This window comes from Brassica oleracea, chromosome C7 (genome assembly GCF_000695525.1).
Source record: "Brassica oleracea var. oleracea cultivar TO1000 chromosome C7, BOL, whole genome shotgun sequence".
NCBI classification, from domain to species: domain Eukaryota; kingdom Viridiplantae; phylum Streptophyta; class Magnoliopsida; order Brassicales; family Brassicaceae; genus Brassica; species Brassica oleracea.
This window is the reverse complement of record NC_027754.1, coordinates 42,986,467-43,003,136: the sequence shown is the minus strand read 5'-3', so window position 1 is coordinate 43,003,136 and position 16,670 is coordinate 42,986,467.

The window sequence follows — 16,670 nt, the reverse complement described above, 5'->3', positions numbered from 1 at the left end:
AACATATCATATGCTGGAAAATCACTTATTGTCCACATTAGTACTGTCCGCATTTGAAAGTTTTCTTTACACGAAACATCGTATGTTTCAGCACCTTGAGCCCATAGTTGTTGCAACTCATATATTAGTGGCTGAAGAAACACATCAAGTGATCTCTTAGGATGCTCTGGTCCGGGAACGAGAATCGAGAGAAACAAAAACTCTCGTCGCAAGCACAAGTTTGGGGGGAGGTTGTATGGTGTAAGAATGACGGGCCATAGAGAATATTGTCTTCCACTCTTGCCAAACGGACTAAAACCATCAGTACATAATCCAAGGTAGACATTTCTTCTTTCATACGCAAAGTCGGGATACTTTGATTGGAAATGCTTCCACGCTTTTGCATCTGAAGGATGTCTGATCTCACCATCTGTTGAGTGCTCCGCATGCCATCTCATTTATTGCGATGTGCGTTCAGATAGATACAACCTCTGCAACCTTTCCGTCAAAGGTAAATACCACATCCTTTTATATGGCACTGGAACTCTTCAACTCGTATATTTATAATGAGGCTTTCCACAAAATTTGCATGTAACCCGCTGTTCATCCGCCCTCCAATAAATCATGCAGTTGTCGCTGCATACATCTATTACCTGATACGATAAACCAAGACCAGCTACGAGTTTCTGAACCTCGTAGTATGAACCAGGAGCTACATTATCCTCGGGTAGAATACTTTTTACAAAATCAGCAATCGCATCCACACAGTCTTCAGCCAAATTATAATCTGTTTTAATGCTCATCAATCTTGTAGCAGATGATAAAGCTGAATGAACATCTCTGCAACCTTCGTATAATGGTTGCTTTCCAGCATCCAACATATCATAAAATCTCTTAGCTTGTGCATTGGGTAAATCTTCCCCTCTAAAATGATCATTTACCATCTGCTCAGTACCTACACCATAATCTACATCCGTTCTAATTGGTTCTTCTAATCTAACCGCTGGCTGAGGTTCGCTAGTACTACCATGTTCATAATCAGTTTCCCCATGATGATACCAAATTTTGTAACTTCGTGTAAACCCACTCAAATATAGATGAGTCCAAACATCCCACTCTTTAATAACCTTTCTATTTTTACAATTAGAGCAAGGACATCTTAACATACCTGTTTTTGCTTCCGGTTGTCGGTGAACTAACCCCATGAATTCGGTTATACCTCGTTGGTATTCTTCCGTAAGCAATCTCGTGTTCGGATCCAAATGAGGTCGATCGATCCAAGAACAAAAATAATTTGAAGAAGACATGTTTTTTATGAATCAAATTCGTGTGTAAAGAGAGTAAGAGGGAGGATGAAGATATGGAGTGAATGAAGAGGAAGAGGGGTGCTTGTATTTATAGTTGAAATCCTACCGACAACCCGAGGAAATTCCGACGGAATTCCGATGGAAACAGCTAGTTCGTCGGAATTTCCTCGGATTTTTTAAAATCCCCCAACGGCTATAATATATCCTCGGAATTCCTCAGTTTTTTCCGAGGAATACATTTTTCCTCGGTATTCCATAAGAATATTCCGACGGATTAATATTTCCTCGGAATTCCGTCGGTATATTCCGAGGAAACCAAATTTTGTGTTTCCTCGGAATATCCTCGGAAATTCCTCGGGATATTCCGAGGATTTTATTTTCCGTCGGAATGTCCGTCAGAATACTGCTGTTTTCTTGTAGTGGTCATATTTAATCTTATCAGATTTTTAACATTCTTTTCGTCATTATAAACAATGTTTTAATATAATTTTACATTAAGTTTTTTAAAATATTTACAAACAACTTATATAATAGCAATATAAAAATATGTTCATATCCATTCGGTAGTTTTCTAAAATATATATCATGCATGCAAATTCATAGCTAAGTTTGGTGTCAACACGTGAACACCCAAAAGAGATTTGGTTTTCACTGCCATGAAAGTATACCTTAAATTTCCTATAACTTTTCTTCTTCATTTTCTTTGTTTTTAAAATGAGCACTTTTTATTTATTTGTTGCGTGTAAAACCATTCTAATCTTCTCAGTGTCATTCTATTCTTATCGCTGATGTTCCAAGATATACCAACGAATTTCCTTGTTAGCCAAATATATAATGTGTTTACATTTTTTTTAGTTTATATATGATTTTTTTTTCATTAAAATATATTTGTTCATTATTGTGTCGAAATTTAAAAACACTCACATATTAAAAACAGTTTAGAAAACAAAAAAATATATTTGTTTATTATTGTGTCAAAATTTAAAAACACTCACATATTAAAAATATTTTAGAAAACATCTTTATACAATTTTTTTGATTAATATCTACCTGTAATTTTTTATATTTTAATTTAAATTTTTTAATAAAAATATTATTTTAAGAAAACAACACAATATATAAAATATGTTATTTTAAAGTTTAACTTTATTAATAATTTTTTTTTATTATATATAAAAATTCGTTAAGAACATAAACGATATTAGTCATTCTAACTTTTAACGTGAGAGCTTCGTTGAAAAAAATTACTTCACAAATAATAATATAGATTTGTTTACATTAATATATATTATGTGCATAAATTAATATATATATATATATATATAAATCTAAAATAAAGATCTATTTGACTATATAAAATATGTGTATGTAAATATATTTTAAGATATATAAATATTTTCTTAAAAAATTTAAATATTTCTGAAATTTAAATTGAACAAACAAATTAATTTAAAATATTTAGAAAATAAATTAAGTAATAGAAACATAAATATATGATAACTAATTTAGATAATAATATATAGTTATATCCATTATTAAAACAGAATTATTTTATAAATAAACGTTTCTTGTTCTTTAAACTTTATTGAAGATAAAATTATCTTTGTCAAAATGGATATTCACGATTATTTTATATTATGAATTGTACATGTCATCTCCATGGATTGAGAATTTAACATGAAAACAAAATTTCACAATGATTAATGGTTGCGAGGTTAAATGGCATATATACCATATTCCCGTTTATTAACATACTGGTTTTGCAAAACAAATAACATATTGGTTTTGCAAGCTTTTTTTCTTTTGCTAAACAAAACATATTGGTTTTGCTCTGATAATATTTCTAATCGGCGTTTTCATTCCAACAAAACCTAAAACTACTTAATCCAGGTCTTTCAAAACAGTCTTCTAATAATGCAATGACGAACAGAGAGAAGAAGTCTTCTAATATCTATGATTTCTCTCAACGTAAATGTTGCATAGTCCAACATGTTACTTTAGTATTTTATATTTGTTTTGTATTTAGTTGTAATTATATCCTCATGATTGTTGAATGACAGTTTTAGTATTTCTTTTTTTATTCGGCACTTTGGTCTTTTTTTTATTTCCTCATTTGTCAACCTTTTAGCCTCTTACTAAACTGTCACTAAAATATTTAAAATTATGACTTTAAAATTTGTTAAAATAAAATCACTAATATAATGAAATAACAACAGATCGTGCGGTGTTGGATAATCAGTTTTTTTTTTGTCAGCTGTTGAATAAGCGATTTAGGAGGGAAAATCCATTTCTTTTAAAAGTTGTATTCATCAATTAAAAACTAAATTATATTTTCTCTAAAAATATTCTAAAATTTACGAGGGAGAAACAATGAAGAGCGTTTTAATCCTTGCAATGTGAAATTAGCTACAAAGTCACGCTTTAGACCAGAATCATGTTTTTTATTGGTGACCTCCAAGTTCTTTTTATAAAATTACACAAAAACTGATTTTGTTTTATGGGGATTCCAGTAAACATTTTTTTTCCAATGTTCTACCTAGTTTGGATTTTTTAAAATCTGAAATCAAAACTTTTCGTGTAGAATAAACATGCTAAACCACTGGATTAAAGAAATTTCCACAATATCTATTTTGAATTTTGTATTTGAATTTGAAAGATTGAGTTTTTTTCTTTAATTAATATACTTTAGTTTTAAATTAAAATCTAAAATATAATCTCAAAAGGTGAGTGGTACAACTATTAATGATTATTAGGAGATTTAGTGGCATATATACCATATTCCCATTTTATTAACATTTTGGTTTTTCTATGATAATATTTCTACTCGGTCTTTTGGTCTTTTGATAATGACGATGGCGAAAAAGAGAGAACAAATCTTCTAATGATTATAGATGATTTCTCTCAAAGTTAATTTTACTTCAGTATTTATACAGTATTTGTTTTCTATTCGGTTATAATATATATTCTCACGATTGAAGAATGATAACTTTAGTATTTCTTTTATTTCTTCATTTGTCAACAATCTAGCAAATTGTTACTAAATTTATATAAATGTAATTCTATAAAATTATTTTCAAATTTGCGATCAAGATATAAAAATATATTATGTTTGTCATGTTATCTCTAGGAATTGAGCATTTAACATCAAAGCAAAATCGTACAACTATTAACGATTAGGAGGTTAAATGGCATTTATTAACATTTTGGTTTTGCTTGATAACAAAACAAAAATGTTGGTCTTTTGATAGTGACGATGACGAAGATAGAGAAAAAGTATGATTTCTCTCAATATAACGTCGCATATGTCCAATATTTTTTTCTTTACTAAATTTTTGCATTAGTTTAGATGGTCGGCATACAACTAGGAACAAGAAACAGAACAACAATACACTATGTCCAACATGCTACTTTAGTTTTTTATACTTGTTTTGTATTCGGTCATAATTTATTCTCACGACTGATGAATGATAGCTTCAGTCTTTCTTTTATGGGGTTCTTCATTTGTCAACCATTTACTAAACTATTACGAAATTGCTCAAAGAGTGACTTTATCATTTGCTAAAAAATATATAATCAAATGACAACATTTGAATATAACCGTTGTATTAATTAATTTAGGAGAAAATAATCCATTTCTTTTAACAGTTGTTTTAATTAATACAAACTAAATTATATTTTCTAAAAAAATCCTATAAATTTAGGAGGAAGAAATAATGAACAACATTTGAATCCTTCCAATGTGAAATTAGCTACAAATTCAAGATCTACACCAGAATGATGTCCTTCACTGGTGACTTCCAAGTGTTTTCTAGGAATTTGCAAAAAGAAAACTGATTTGTTTTTCAAAATTAATCTAAAGAACAACATTCCAATACATAAACAGATTTTTCAAAGCTTAGTGTTTTTTTCTGAAAAAAATTATTTTGCCCTTTCGAATCTTGGAATCACAAAGACAATCCCCTAAGGACTCTCGGAATCCTCAACCGGCAACACTCCTTTCGTGGTGTTCTTCAGAACTCTTCAAAACTGAGTTTTTCTGATATGCTATATGCAAGTTGAATAAAGCTATAATTTAAAGAATTATAGTCCAATACCTAAACTATCTTATTTCCATATACAAAAAAAAAAAAAAACTAAACTGAGGGCATGATCATATTTGGGTGTTTGTGCACATGATCAAATGAGCTATTTGTAGGGTTCATTCATGTACAACTAATACGACAAAACCAAAAAAAATCACTCATGAGAATGTAATTAAAGAAGCACAGGTTTGTTTGTCTTGTCTGAGATCAAGAAGACGTACACAGGCACTGCGTATTTGTGTGTACTAAGTTGACCAGTTTGATATGAATGCAACGTAAAAGGTGTATGGATCAAACCGCTATTGTATATAGAAAGTGAAAATAAATCCGACAAAAAAAGAAGCCGCGTAAGCTTTAAGTATATCGTTAAAACTTGCAAACCAGACTAATATAATCGACAACTAATCGAAATTAAAAAACCCCTTTAGATAAATATTTCTTTACTAGTCCAAAAATATTATTTTTTGTCATCAGAAACATATATTCCAATTTATCGAATATCAACCAAAATCGTATCAAACAGAACTAAAAGTATTTGGTTTTCTTTTGGTGTCTATGTTTCATAGACTGAAAAAATGAATGGAACCAAAAAACAGATTTTGAACCAAAACCCTGACGAACATCAATTTATTATTATTATTATCGATAATAAGGAAATTGATGAAATCAAATAAATCTTACTATATCATCTTCAAGCGTGTAGTATCTTTTCCAAGAATATCCGTAGTTTTATTATTATTAACTGTAATATAATATAATATAATTTAATTAATCATTAAATTTTGTCATAAAAATATAGCTAGTAAATCACACAATGACATAAGTATCTTACGTTTTTTTAAGTTCTCATACGAGAACATTATCTAGATATCTTTAATGCTAGTGCTCTTTTCTAAACATGTTGATTGCATTGATTAATGAGAAGCTTCTTATTTTTGAGGTTTTTTTTCCTATTACTATGTTACCAAAATTTACTTCATAATTTTTATCTACTAATAATAGCAATCTCAATTAATTCCAAAGTTTGCGTGTTTTTATAGGAATCTCAATTTTTGTTAAATATTGTGTTTGTTCATTAAGGTATCTTTTGATTAAAGGTTGTATCTCTTCAATTGTTTATAATCTCAATTTTTGTCAAAGGTTGTGTTTGTTCATTGAGGTGTCTTTTGATTAAAGGTTGTATCTCTTCAATATAAAACTATTCTAAAAATTTGTGAATAAATGTTATGTTATGTCTGTTCATCAAAAAAATATATTAATTTTTTTTAGTCTAACAAGTTATATATTACGATTATAAATGTGCTATTTTAAATAAATAATTAAAATATGAAAGTTGCGATTATTCATATGAATTTATATGAAAAAACATATCTTTATGAAAAGATACATCTTTATATATTTTCACAATCTATAAGAACTAATGCAATGTTTAAGATGAAAAGTTGCATCCTTTCACATTTATTGGAAAGAAAATCTTAATTATATCATAGAAAAAATAATTGAGTTTTAGGAAAATGTTCTACAATACACTATATATAGATATTGAAAAGACACAGGTAATTGATACAACCTTTCGTATCAATGTTCGTAAACTATTAGATGCACCTTTTAATGATAAAATAATAAAAATAAATACAAAATTCTAAAATTGAAAACTAACGGATGCATCTTTTCACAATTCAGTTTAAAAAAACACACACAACTATTTAGATAATTTTTAGAAAAGACATAATTTTTAGAAAAGACATAACTTTTTGACATCTTTTAGAAAAGACAATTTTTCTGTCATCCCCGAACCAACACCTTCCCTCCAATAACTATGGTACCTTTTCATTATTATTTTTGTTTGTTAAATAATAAAAAAACATTGGAGGTCTGTTTTCAGTGTGATTTTCAGAATTGCACAAAAAAAATGGAAGTGTGATTTTCAGTGTTATGATCTAAGAAATATTAATTTACTTGTACATTTTTCTTCTAAAGAAACAGGTACCTATTTCTTGAAACATATTAGAAGCTGTTATTACGCAAGAAGAGAACAGAAATACCGTAGGTTTTTCATATACTTTCTCATTACAAGAATTCATTGATAACCTAGTTAACTGTAATATAATACTATAATTTAATTTAATTAATCATTAAATTTTTTCATAAAAATATACCTAGTAAATCACACAATGACATAAGTATCTTACGTTTTTTTAAGTTCTCATACGAGAACATTATCTAGATATCTTTAATGCGAGTGCTCTTTTCTAAACATGTTGATTGCATTGATTAATGAGAAGCTTCTTATTTTTGAGGTTTTTTTTTCCTATTACTATGTTACGAAAATTTACTTCATAATTTTTACACCAAATTACTTTTTAAGCAACTTTTTACACCAACTCACCAAGTTACATTAAAGTATACATATTTGATTAGTCGTTTGGTTTATATCAAACCGGATGGCCTGGATAGGTTTAGTATATATAAGCTTTGTACACACAACAGTTTTTTTTTTTCACACCACAGTTGTGATTGACAGAAACCATATTATTATTTTTTTGACCAATTGCATTATTGATATTTCCATATTCTCTCTATTCTCCACACGAGCGAGAGAATGAGAGCTGAGTTTCTGTTCACCTCTTCTCTTCTAATAATAACATCCACTGAAACACCATTATAGTTTGTAAAATATACGGCTACAAAGTCTCTATACTCTCCTCATGATCCTCTGATCACCATTATAGTTGAGTTTTGCTCTAACTTTACTCTATTGTAAAAGCCAAAAATCAAACCATGTGAAGAAAAAAATTGCATTACCCCATTTATGAAATCAATTCATTTTTCTTCTTTTATAAAGTGAAAAAATAGAATATAATTGAAAAAAATATTTTACTCTTATTTTGGAACACTACTTGATTTCATTCATTCTATTTACTTGGAGACAACGAAAACAAGGAACTATTCATCATCTTTGATAGAAAAACATAAAACACAATAGCAAAGGAAACTTTTAAAGATAAGTCTTCAAGAGAAAATGGCAGTGGATTCAATACAAAGCTTGAATGCGTCTAAGAAGCATTTACGATAGAGTCGTTCAACTGGAATTTAATCACTTTTGATTGTGACGATGAAATCCAACCTTCACCAACAAGAACCGAAGTACTTTCGATTACATCTTTTTTGCCCCATACACACTGCTACACATGATGAAAAACCGATGAAGAAGTTGAGAACTATGCTCGGAAACGAGTCCAAAACATCTACTCCTCTCATGGAAATAAGATTTGGTATGAATTTTCCTCAAAAGGAGGAATAGATGAATCAAATCGGTGAACCCACCGATAATTACTTAAAGAGAGATAAGTGCAGAATATTTTGGATAGAGACCCCGGTTAACGGTGCAGTTCCAGTGACCATAGACCACGACGGCCATGACAGACGGCGGTGTGAGCAGAACATGAAGAGATGGTTTATAAATAAAGCAAAAACAAAAACTATGATGAAATTTTCTGTAAATATTATATTGATCTTAAGAATCATGTACACTACTCTAGCTCTTATATATACGAGCGTGAGACAGAAACTAATTACAACAGTTTCCTAAAACAGAGGAACGAGAATATTGACTACGAGATATGCGGAGATCACAATCATATCTCTAACATTTTCACACCAGAGTCCAAATTATTTAGAAATGAAAAGAAACAGAAATTTATTAATTTTATTTTTGAAAGTAGAAATACATCAAATATTGAAAGTCCATGAGAAACGATTACAGGATTGGTGATATGTACACCAACTTTATTTGTTACAAATACAAATACGAAAGTGTTCATGATTTATCTCAAATCAATAGAACACCCATTTATTATCATAGCAAATATAAAAGATTGAAGCAAAGAAACACATTGACCCTTAAAACACATTGACCCTTTAGTTAAGGCCATTGATGTTTCGACCCTTTAATTAAGGCCATTGACGCCTTGTGGCTGAATTGAGCTTAGCACCCAGAATGGCGGTCACAGAAGCTCTTCAATCTTTTTTTTTTTTTTTTTTTTTTTTTGATTAACCTGGAGGGACTTCCACCCCCAGGGGCCAACCCCTCGGCGCGAGGCAGACCATTTGGTACTATGGGGAATTAGATACCCCAATTTCCTGGCCAGCGCATCGAACCCGCGTGTTCCGTATTGGGGTTTTTTATTTCCCCTCGAGACCATCTGGGCCAGCTACGCTGGTTAGCTCTTCAATCTTTCAAAGGCATCCTCCAAAGTTTGGGTATCCATGTCGATAGAATGCCTCGCCCAGCCCCTCAGACCAAAACCAATCCCTAAACCAATCCAACACAACATATATATATGTTCTTATGTTAAATAATCACAAAATTTGTTAGATTTCCAACTCAATTTCCAAGGAATTATTGACATATGTTTACTTTAAATCTCAGAACATTTCAGATGTGGATTCCTAATAAACAAAGATATATATTTTTGTCTTCAGTACTGCTGAGCCGAACGTTGATCAATACATAGGTGATGCATGTGATATTGAGTACTACCTGGTAAAAGGACGAGCTTTTCACAGAAGTCTTCATCATCTTTAATGTTCAGAAAGCTTGACATTTCCAGCTGGGTCTGCGAGATGATTCAAAAACTTTAACAGATTTTTTTCAAAATAATAAAAAGGTAGAAGTATTAAGAAAATGTAGTAAGAATATAATACCCATAGGAAGGTGCATGCTTCAGGTTTTAAATAGCATTTAAGGGAAGGTATGTCCGCGAGCTTAGAATAAGCCAAATCCGCTTTATCTTTCAGAAACATCTGCCTCCTGTGGAAGAAATCTTTAGGAGTATCCTTCAAGATGGTAGGAATAGCCGCCTACGTGATAAAATTGACAAATGCACCAAAATATAAACAAATTAATATTGGTAATAAGTGGAGAAGTCTATGTATTATTTGTGAAACATTACAAATTCTTTTTGTAGCCACGTATCATCACTAGGATGATTCTTAGAATTATTAGAGAAATATGTTGGTCCATCTAATTATATAATAAACCTTTTATTAAACTAACCATAAATTTATTATTAATGTCATTTATTATTTCCTTAAATAAAGATTACGGAATTGTCTAATGTGGCTAAAATATATATGACAATTAATGATTTTGAATAATAAAGATCTGATTTCAAATTAGAAATAACGTAAGAATCCTGACCAGAATAAAACAATAAACAAAAATTAAATTTCTATAAAAAGCACGAGCTGTCTTGAATAAATTGTATGCATTTGATTTTGCTCCTTTGGTATTGGTAAGTGTGAGATTTCGAAGTCATAAAATTTTGTTGAAGAGCTGGTATCTCTCCTAATTCTGTTGAAAAGTTCGGCCATTCCTTCGAATCCTGTATTATTGAAATAACATTCTTATAATCTGTCTCAAAACTTGAAAAATCGTGTTTTAAAGCATGTTTTCCATAGACTAGATTAGTGTTTTTAGTTTTGAGAGCAAAGAAGTTGCTATTTTTTGTTTCTCAACTCTAAAAATTGTTCATCCCAGATCCATTTAGCTATACCCAATTATATATACTATTCTATGCTTCCAAAATCTATGATCCATCTACTAAATATATATTTTGCAAGATCAGTTAGTATATTGGTGTGTCTTTTCTGAGATCTTTAGATTCGCATCAAACCATGCATGATATTTATTGTCTGTGTGTCGTGTGGCGAATTTTTTGTGATTCTTCTAAACAGTTTGTCTTAGAACTTTTTTTTTTATCGAAACGGATTTATACATACATATATATATTCTATAAATTTGAAATTTCACGTGGGTTATTACAGTGGATAGAGAGGACAAATAAAAAAAAAAAAAATTCTCGAAGCTCAATTTATTCGAACGTGGGTTTCCTTGATTACAAAGTTACAATTTTAATTTCAACGCAAATTAATTGGATCTTGAATTATTTAAACTAATCACTATGGATCAGATCCTACATTGGATCTTGAATTATTCATTGGCAATGCCTATCAAATAAATCGCGTAAAATCTCTCTTAAATTTTACAAATCTAAATACAAACAAACTATCTAATAATCTAGTAATCGTTGACATTTTATTAGTAATCAAAATTTGCTTAATTATGTAATCTAAATAAATTGTGTGGATGATTGAGGCATGCTCATATCTGTACGTGTGCACATGATCTAATGAGCTATTTGTAGGGTCGCATTCATGTACAACAACTACACCAAACCGAATTATTTTCACTCAAGGGAATGTAAGTAAGAAGAAGCACAGCTGGCACACGTCTGTTTGTCTTGTTTTGGAGCGAGAAGACATACCGCGTACTAAGAGAAGAAGAGTAGTAGGAAAGAATGAAAAGTAAACGTGTATGTTTTTACTATACTGTAAAAATATTGCAACCAAAACGGGATAGAACAAATAGAGAAACTAATCGAAATAGGAATTTCCTTTAGAAACATATTTTCTTTTTAAGTTTAAAACACACATATTTTCGTTTTGTGGGCAATACTAAAAGGGAGATATGCTTAATGGAGAAATGTCCACGTCTTCAAAATAAATCAACCAATCGGAGACAAGTTTTTTGACACGTCATTTATGTCCAGAAAATGAATAAAGTTGGACTTCTTCATGTGGCCTTGAAATTATTTTTATCGCCCAAAACGAACCTAACCCTAACCTCCGATTCGATGGCAATTTTGATCGATTCTTCTTCAGTCACTTTGTCTTCTCCGCTTCGACTTATTGCAACCTCCGTTACCGCAATCACCTCTTATCAATCAATAATTTTCTAAACTTCTCTCTTATGAATTTGTTTCCCATCCCTCTCTATCTCATCCTTTATATACTGTTTTTCCTTTCCTTGCTACAAACCATAACCCAAGAACTTGCTCAATTCAAGCTCAAGCGATGGCAACGAAACCCAACGGCAAGTCCCCGTCTCCTCCGCCAAGTTTTGTTCTTCAAAGATATCTCACTAGGTCCCCATGAAATCCAGTTACGCTATCGATCCATTTCTGGGAGGCTCGAAACCCAGCAAAAAGAACCCTGTCTGGAAATACTCCTCATAAATTTAGCTTGCCCTGATTTTATTTTAATTATCGTTGTCTTTTTTAATCTCTTTTTACAACAAATAATAAACACATCGTCGTCCATGTTGATCTTCACATTGTCTATAGGGAACTATTATTCAAGGATTCATTCCATCAGGACGTGTTCATTAATATTTTCCTGACATGAAACAAGGATCAGTTTACAGACTCTTCACCTTCTACGGATTCAAAAGCAAACCGGTATATCGTGTTGCTGATCATAGTGTAACCTTTCTTTCTCATACAACTATGTCATGTCATGTCGGTTCTTGAGGACAGTTCCTTTTGACGAAGACCAGTTCCGGTTCCATTCATATGAGGATTTTGAAACAAGCTGTGACCTCAAATGTGACCTTCACGGTAAGCTCTCTAATATTTCATATCATCTCTGAGTCACATTGTTTTATGATTGGATGTAGTCTTTAGCTTTTGGTCCTGCATTTAAAATATAGAAATTAGTTCAATACAGAAATTTTGATTCTTTCTAAAATAATGTAATTAGTTCAAATTTTTAGAGTTTTGGTTTCTCTTTATACTATATTTTAATCATTTTCTGAAGTAACTCTGGGAAGAGCTGCCTGTTAATGAATGAATATTGGGTTTGTAAAGTTTAGTAGAAAAACTTATTAACCTTCAACCTTGGCTTCTGTTGATCATCCAAGCGTACCTTAGTCGTAATGGGATTTTTTTTGTCAACGTTTAGTGAATGTGCGTTCAAATTCAGGTGGTGATAAAATATTAGACTTTTTATTTTGGAGCCATTTAACTTATACTCCTCGTCAACAATGTAATAGATGTTGTTGGCCACATGAAGCTGGTCAATGAACATACTTTCATTGAGCATCTCATCATTGACGAAGTGGAAATAGCAACCCGCTGGTTCAAGTGCGATCACATGAGTACGTGTTTTCTTATTTTTTAGTCACCACCTCTCTGTACTTCTCTTAATCCGTCAGTGTTAATCTTTTGCAGTGGACCTGTGATGAAGCTATACCTTTGGGACCAGACTGTAACAGACTTCTGCAAGAAGCTCAAATCCTATGAAAACACTCCCACCGTTGGTCACGACTGTTAACACTAATGGTAAACGTCTAGGAGGTTACCATTTCTCTCTTTAGTATGACATATTCACTGATAACTGTGACGTAATATGTTTTCCAAATAGTTTGTCATCGTTTGCTAATGTTATACTAATTTATTCACCATTCCAAAAACGTCTCTGCTTCTATTTATGATGTCATCCTAGGCGGGTTTTTTTGTGTGTCATTGGTTTCTATCCAAGTATCTGCTCATAAAAAAGTATAGTGTAATCAATAATTTTATTTTTACGATCACATAACAACGTAAACAAGCTGGTTAGCACGCATCGGATGCTCCCAACACCAAATAACATATTGGAAATACCTAACCATCTCCAAAGTAATAAACACTCTGACTTTTTTCTCTGTATATTACTCCGCATAATTAAGTATATGTGGTTACTGAACCTGCTTCTTTTTTTTTTGGTTCAGATTGCAACTCTGACAGGTTACACATACTGACTTATGTTCCTTGCGGTATTACCTGATGGAGAATGAATGCAAACGGAGCAGGAGGTGAAACCTTAAGGTTCTGGAATGTCTTCCCGTCCATGAAAGCTCAGATAAAATGAATCAACTTAATTGCATTAACAAAATAATATTTTAAGAGGAAATAACTTGATCTTTTCGTCTCTGGCTGATTTGAGATTATATACCCGTCTCATTAATGTGATTTAAAACAACAGGAGCTGGTTCAACGGACTCAACAGGACAACATCAGCGTTCTCATTTGCTCCGCCAAGACATTCCCACCGTCGATCAGTGAATTAGGGTCCCAGTCTGGGTCAGAAGTTCTGGCTTGAGGGTTTTGAACATGTGAACCAATTGGAAGCTCTCAAATTTACTTTGACTATAATAGAGAATTTGGAGCTTCTTGAAGGGTTTTGCGGTTCTCCCCTTTACTTTAACTGGAGGCAGAATATTATATCAGATTCTTCCGGGAATGTATACAGTAATGTTGTATGTAGTAGTAACATTAGTATTAATGTAACAATAAATATTATTATATGAAAACTGGGAAGTGATCGTACTTACCCTAAGAGGAGCATCTGTTGAAGGCTTTGCAACAACAGCAACTGGAAGATAGAAGTGGGTGAACTGGTACCGTTGTGTGGTGAGCAAGCGTGACCAGTGAATAATGGTTTGATGTATGGGTTTAGGCCTTGGGTTTTACATAGCTGATGTTGCTAATTTAAGCTGCTACAAAAGCATAAAATTTTGGCTGATGTGAAAGACTAATATGACGCATAAACTGGCTTTACCTATCGCACCTGTTAAGTTTACAAAACATAAATTTTGTAAATTGATTTTAATGACAATTTTCTATTTGTTGTTTATGTAAATATCACGTATGTGATGCAAATCACTAGAAAAATGATGTAATTGCCAACTTAGACCACGGAAATTACACAAACAATTTGGTACACATATTTTTAAGAAACACAAGTAACAATCAAATTATAGAATATGTGATGCACCACCCAAATTTTTAAGAAACCCAAAGTAACAATCAAACTATAGTATATGTGACGTACCGCCCGAATGTATATCGGTGGACGCACATATTTTCTTGGCATTAACGGCACATTTTTTCAAAAAAAAAATTAGATCATAACTAATCCTTAATTAATTATGTATTCATCTCATGTTGTGGTTCACAATCATATATAGATATAGGCACATTTATCTGAAATCGAAAAATCGAACCAAAGAACCAGGTTCAGTTTGGGTTGGAAGGATCCTATCAATTACCTGAGCAAATCCTATATATCTGTAGAAGCGAAAACCAAAATCAAATTGAAACTGATAACTGAATGAATACCAAATTTTTATAATATAATATATAATTATAAATATTAACTATATTTAGATTTAAAATAAAAACAAATGTTTCTAAAATACTACTTGTGGAACGAATTACCCAAATATTTTTTTTCCAAAATATTTTAAGTTATCGAGGTTTATTCAAAACCCAAAAATATGATATTTAATCTGAAATTTTTTTTTTTACTTTTTAACCCGAATCAACCGAATAACCGAAACCAAACCGGAACCAAGATTAGATCCAAAATTATCTCGGATATTAGCCGGTTCCTAACTGTGTTACCAAACTGAATGGAAAACTGAAATAGCTAAACTGTAATCAAACCAAATTTTATAAATTCCCGAATAGATCCTATATTCTAGAATCAGAAAAAAAAAATCAAAGCAAACCAATATAAGAAATACACATGCCTATATATTTTTGGAGAATAATTGTTTTTGCACATTCATAATTCGTATTTATATAACATGTATAAAATATATAGGTATTACATAAATTAAATAAAAAAGATATTAGTTAGAAACCCGGGCGTAACCCGGGAAAATCTCTAGTATATTTTAAAAGATCGAATATGAACCAAACCGTATCGAACAGAACTAAAAAGTATTTTGTTCCCTTTTGGGTTATATGTTACAAGAACTGACAAAAATGAAAGAAAAGAAAAACAAATTATGAACACCAACTAGTTATTAGTATTTCGAAAATAATGAAGTTGATGAGGTCAAATAGATCTTAAAGCATGGTAATTGCATCGAGTATTGGAGAAGCGCCTTGTATTTAGGGAATTTTTTCGATTACTAATTTTAGGCCAAGTTACATTAATGTGTAAGTGTAACGTCTACTGCAACTTAATTAACATACATACTAGGCCTGAGACTTTTATCCGAGATCCGGATTCGATCTGAGATCCGATCCGGATCCGATCCGAAAATTCGGATATCCGGAAAGGCCGAATCTGGATCCGAAGAGTTCTGATTGGTCGAAATATACTGGCGTCTTTTATTTTTTTTTAAAGGAAAATAGGAAATGGCAGAGGATTGTAATTAACTTAAAAATCCAATGGCAGAATCCTAGTAGAAATTTTGCTTTAATAGTATAGATGATGTCAATTCAATTAAAATTAGAGACAACTAGACTATGATCTGCCCTTTAAAAATGTAGGTATATTTTTCGTTTTAATTTTTTTAAGAAATTTAATTTTTATTTTTTTTATTTTGTAATCAAATTTATGTTTAATATTAATTTAATATAATATAATTTTTTATAATTATATTAAATATGTCAAGTTACATAACTAT